Source organism: Arachis hypogaea, chromosome 19 (assembly GCF_003086295.3).
Source record: "Arachis hypogaea cultivar Tifrunner chromosome 19, arahy.Tifrunner.gnm2.J5K5, whole genome shotgun sequence".
In the NCBI taxonomy this organism is placed as follows: domain Eukaryota; kingdom Viridiplantae; phylum Streptophyta; class Magnoliopsida; order Fabales; family Fabaceae; genus Arachis; species Arachis hypogaea.
The window spans coordinates 103,998,394-104,004,393 of record NC_092054.1 but is presented as its reverse complement, the minus strand read 5'-3'; positions in this window follow the sequence as shown (position 1 = coordinate 104,004,393).

Sequence of the window (6,000 nt, the reverse complement as noted above, 5' to 3'; positions counted from 1 at the left end):
TAAGTCCTTCGCACACGTTATTGAGACTTAACATTTCCAATAACATTGAAAAGCCCCCTTTGTTCCCACGTTAGAGCCCACGTTAACTTAGTTAACGTGGCTCTTTAACATGGGCTTGCCATCCTTCGAGAACGTTAGTGACACTCAACATTGTCACTAACGTTCCAAGGTGCCCCTATGTCTCACGTTAGAGTCCACATTAACTAGGTTAACGTGGCTTCTAACGTGGCCATGCTTAGCCATCCCCAACGTTAGTGACAATGTTGAGTGTCACTAACGTTGGCCATTCTTTCACTCATCAACGTTAGCTTCCACGTTAACTAAGTTAACGTGGAGGTTAACGTGGCTCCTTGGGGGGTTGTGTGGTTGCTTCCAACATTAGTGACAATGTTGGGTGTCACTAATGTTGTCGACCACTCTTGCTTCTTACGTTAGCTCCCAAGTTAACGTGGGAGTTAACGTGGTATATTTCTGCTTAGGCCAACGTTAGTGACAATGTTGAATGTCACTAACGTTGGCGTTTCTTCCCCTTTTTAATGTTAGAGGCCACGTATGAGCATTTGCCAACGTTAGTGATAATGTTAAGTGTCACTAACGTTGGCTCAACTTCCCTTCTCCACGTTAGAGTTCACGTTAACTTAGTTAACGTGACTCTTAACGTGGTCAATGATGGCTTCGAGAGCATTATTGGCAATCACTTTTCTCATTAACTTTGCAAGTTACCTCCCATTCCTTGCTTCCTTTGGTCCTGAAATCAAGCAATAGAGTGCATCAAAGTTCTAGTCCAAGTCATGGGTAATGCAACATACAATTTGTCACTAAACTCATGCAAAATCCTCATGAAATAATGTAAAATGCACAATGTATGCTTAAATCAAGGTGTAAGTGAATATCTATCCAAAACTAGCTTATTTCCTAAAAAAATGCATGAAACTAACCTAAAAACAGTAAAAAAAGGTCAGTGAAACTGGCCAAGATGCCCTGGCATCACAACACCAAACTTAAAGCTTGCTTGTCCCTAAGCAAGTACTGGAACAAGAGAATGATGAATGGAATGCCAAGAGCAATGAGTAATTCTTGTGGAAGTCATATCACTGATTTTATGGTGGTTTCATGCATCGCAACTTAAGTTCATTCCTTTACTGGCTTTCAGACCTTTATCATGTCCTAAAACACTCACCTTGCTTACATCCCATGAGACTTTTATTCATTGGTCCCTTTATTGTCATTTTAGAGCTTATTGGTGTTCTTAGGCTAAGTGCTCTGTAAGGGGGCAACTTTTTAAGATAAGCTTTCAGCCAACACTCCCGAACCAGTTGGTTCAAGGTGCTAGGTGTTGAAGCACCCCTAAGGACTTACTCCCTCAAGTCTCTCCCCCATACATACACACCACAGGCATATAGTTCACTTATTTTCCTCCTTGAGACCTTGGTGTCCAGCACCTCTTTGGGTTACTAAATGCTCTGTGGTGAGGGTTACTCTTGATAATGGACTTTCAGATGATAATTCCGGATTAGTTAACCCAAGTTACTAAGTGATAAAGCACCCCTAAGAGCTTATTCATCCAAGTAGATCCCTCACACAGGAACACCACAGACACATATCTTAAGATCAGAGCCATTGGTGCCTAGCCTTATTACTTACTCTTTTTCTTTTGTTTTTCCACTTTCATTATTCTTTTCTCTTTCTCTTATTAGGATCCTATCATATACTTAGTCTCATGAGTATATTCAAAGCAAAGTATTCAGGCCAGATAGTTGTCATCCCACCTTATGGTTGAACCAACTTAGCTAACTTATGATCATACCACAAACTCATGAATGTACTCCATAGTATGAACTCTACTCTGGTCTTTTTAAACATAAACATTCTCTCTTCATTTGATTAAAAGGGACAAGCATACAAGTAAGTAAAGTAAGGATGCAGTGACATAAAGACTAGCACAGAGACTTTCTTCAATACCAAAAACTTAAAAGACATAATTGAAAAAGGTTTAAACATGACATGGAAGCAAGTTCTATTTCATACAAGATCTTCCTTATTTAAAGCATAGAGAAAGGTGGAATAAAGAAGGAACTCCACCACCTTTTACTGTTGTGGATGTCCATGCTCTTTTCCTTGCTTGTCCTCCTTGTTTCCTCTTGTATTTCTTCGCATCCGTGCCAATCTTGCTTGCTTCCAATCCTCAAGTGCCTTCCTTACTGATTCATGACTCTCTTCCACCCTTTGTCTTTCCTCTCGTGCTAATTCATCCTTCATTTCTTCATACTGGCTATTCCTGGATGCAATATTGGCAACTGTCCCACTAAGTAGCCGAGCCTGGCTTGAGTGTTTATGTGATGTCCTGTTTCGCTCATGTAAACTCCTTCTGCGAATGCCCTTTGCTCGTCCAATAGTTCTACCTATTCTATTTGTCTTCGATGCATCTCATGTATGTGTGCCCCTTGATGTGCTTGGATGTTGATTAGCCTCTGGATGGATTCTTGTTGCTCGTTTTGCCTTCGTTCCATCCTGTTGAATGTTTCTCCCCATTGTTGTCCTTGACTTAGTTGATGTTCCATCATTTTCCTTTGCCACTCACCTTGCTGAGTCATCCATCTTGAGAGTATTTTCTCTTGCTGCCCCATCATCTGTAGTTGAAGCTCTTTCTGTGCTCCTTGGCTTTCTAAATATTGTCTAGACAAGCCATCAATGGCCTCCTGCAATTGGTGCATGTCCAAGGTCTGTTGTGCTTGACCCTCTAAGACTTGTCCTTCCACTACTTGAGGGGCTGTCCTCTTCCTTTGCATCCGCTGAGGCAAAGGGGATGCTGCAGCATTCATCCTTCGTACAGTTATTGGGATGCCTTCCTTTATCCACATGGGGTTCTCATCTTCAAAAACCACCCCAGCTTTCTTGCATATTCGGTAAATAGTGCTGGGGTAACCTAACGTTCCTTTTGAGTCGCTTTTCTCTGCCATCTTTCTAATACCTTCAGCTATGAGTTCATGAACCTTGATTTCTCCTCCCTTCAGTATACAGTGCACCATTGTGGCTCTCTTGACATTCACCTCCGAGTTGTTTCCAGCTGGGAGAATAGACCTTCTCACTAGCTCAAACCATCCCTTGGCTTCAGGAGTGAGATCTGTTCTCTTGATGAACTTTGGTTTATTTCCCGCACCCCTTTCCCAGTCAGCTCCTGGTACACAAATATCTTGCAGAATCTGGTCATAATTGGGGTTGTCCAATCTTGAGTGATAGCTTTCTTCTTCAAACTGTATAGACCGTAGCTTCAATGCCCGCATGACACTCATGGGACCAAAGTCCACCATCTTTCCTCTCACAAAGCTTGTGTAAGACTCATCCTTCTTATCATATCGAACCGCATTTGCATAAAATTCTCTTATGAGGTTTGCATTCACCTTAATGACCGGGTCAGTGAGGAGCTCCCATCTTCTCCTTTCTATCTTCTCTGTGATTTCGGGGCACTCAGTCTTTTTAACTTGAAATCCCAGCTCATAAATGATTTCCTTATCAACCATCCACCCGTATTGCAATGCATGATGCAAGCTTCTAAATCTCTTTTCATCATATGGGTGTTCTTCCATGGGTTCCTTTCCCTTCCTTCTTTTAGAACCCAAAGATGCCATGAATGATAGTTAATATGTGAAGGTGGCAAAGTTGTGAAGATTTTTGGTTGTTTACGGTTTTATTGCAATGAAGAGAGTGAGGTGGGAAAAAGGTTTTTTAATGAGGTAGGGAGTGTCTTGTACCGAAATGGAGAGTGGTGAAGATTGGGTAATGACAATGAAGGTGGGTACGGAACAAGGATCATTTATATAGAGAAGTTGTGAGAGAATGGAGGGTGTGGATTGATTGAGTGGTTACTTGATGGATGGTTGGGGTGATGCATGGATAAAAGACAAGGATCATCACTTTATGAATGAAATTGCTCGGTCTTTTAGGGGTTCCATTTTTCCAATGTTGCATGGCAACATTTTCCAATGTATTCCCTTTTTAGAACAAGTGTGTAGCCCTTCCTTTTGTGGTGTCCGATCCTTCTTTGTTTAGTTGTCCAATCCATCCCTTTTTATGCTTCTTTTCTTTTCCTATAAATATTTAAAATAAGGAAATTAATATCATAAAAATCAAACTCTACGGCTAGAATAATAAAGAGAAGAAAAAGAGTTTGTTTCTTTATGAACTTCAACTAACTAACTACTTGTGTATCCTTATGCATTTTGGTGGCACCATGGGGTGACACCAAACTTAGTTTGAAGCATTGTGATGAAAAGTTTTGTTCAAAGCTCCCAAGACTAGCATGCATCTTGGTTTGCTTTGAACACCAAACTTGTTCTTCACTATATACTGCATGATAAAGATTTCACCAAGTGTCTGTCAAGCTTGGGTTGAAATTCATAAACATTGATTTATTCATTATTTTAAAAACATATAAAACACGGGTTGCCTCCCATGAAGCGCTTCTTTAGCGTCATTAGCTTGACGTTTTTCCCTCCATCAGGGTGGTTGGTAGTGCTTAAAGTCCCCCCCTCTTGCTGTGGACTTATATCCATTGGTTGGATCAATGATCTCCACATGTTCCAGGGAAAGAACTCTGCTGATAGTGAAGACCTTAGGTAACTGAGATGGTACAGTAGGGAGATTAGGGGGAATATCTGGGAAGTAAGCTGAGACAACTCTATCCCCTGGAGAGAAGTATTCCGTAGGGATCTTCTTGTTCCTCCACCTCCTTGGTACCTTCTTCTTTGTTTCTTTTGAGGTTGCCTTCCCCTTGGTGACCTCTTTTTCTAAAGGGGTTGTGATGCTGTCTTTACCTGCCTCTAGAGGTTTAGGTTCCTCCAATTTTCCTTGAGCTGTGGCAATTGCTGTTTTCCTTGTTTATCAATTAAGGGGATCTCAGAATGATCTGGCTGTGCTTCAGTGCTTGTCTCCTCCTTTAGTGTCTCATTATCATTTGTGCTTAGTTCCTTGTCCTCTTGATCTGTTTCTTGTGAGAGTTTGAAAACATTGAAGCTGAGTCGTTCATCATGGATTGTCAATATTAGCTCCCCTTTCTCTACATCGATAAGTGCTCTGGCCGTAGCTAGGAATGGTCTTCCCAATATGATTGGATGAGTGTGACTCTCTTCCATGTCCAGGATGACAAAGTCCGTTGGGAGAAAGTATTTCCCAACCTTTAGCAACACATTTTCCACCACTCCTACTGCTTGCTTTTGAGTTTTGTCAGCCAGTCTGATGATTACATCTGTGGGCATTATCTCATTGATCTGCAGCCTCTTCACCAGGGATAAGGGCAGTAAGTTGATGCTGGCCCCCAAATCACATAGTGCTCTATCGAACATAGTTTCACCTATGGCACAAGGGATGTAAAAACTCCCTGGGTCTCTTCTTTTTGTAGGCAACTCAGGTTGAATATGGGCACTACATTCCTTGTTCATCACTATAGTTTGGCCTCCTTTGAGTGAGCTTTTCCTGGGAAGAAGTTCCTTCATATACTTGATGAATGCAGGCATTTGTTGAATTGCCTTGATGAATGGTATGTTTACATGCAGAGATGCAAACAAGTCTAGGAACCTTGAGTATATTCTTTTTCCCACAGCACCATTGAGTAGTTGAGGGAAGGGTGCATAGAGCTTCAGCAGCTCTTGTTGTGAGATTTCTGGTTCTTGGTGATCTCTATCCTCTTCCTTTGTTGAGTTGTCTTCAGGTTGTTTGAAAAGTGTGCCTTGCTTGTCTTCAGTCTCTTGATCACTTGTAGTGACCATTTTACAATCTTCCCATCTTACTTTCTTTGCTTCTCCTTTGGGGTTTTTCTCCGTGTCACTTGGGAAACTATCAGTAGGTTTGGGAATCTTCTCAGCTAAATATCCCACCTGGAATTCCAGCTTCCTAATGGTCTCTCCCTGGTTCTTAATATTGGCTCGCACCTCTTCTTTGAACACCTTATTTTCTTGAATCTCTTGGCATATTCCTTCAAGTAAGGCTTCAATCTTAGAGAGC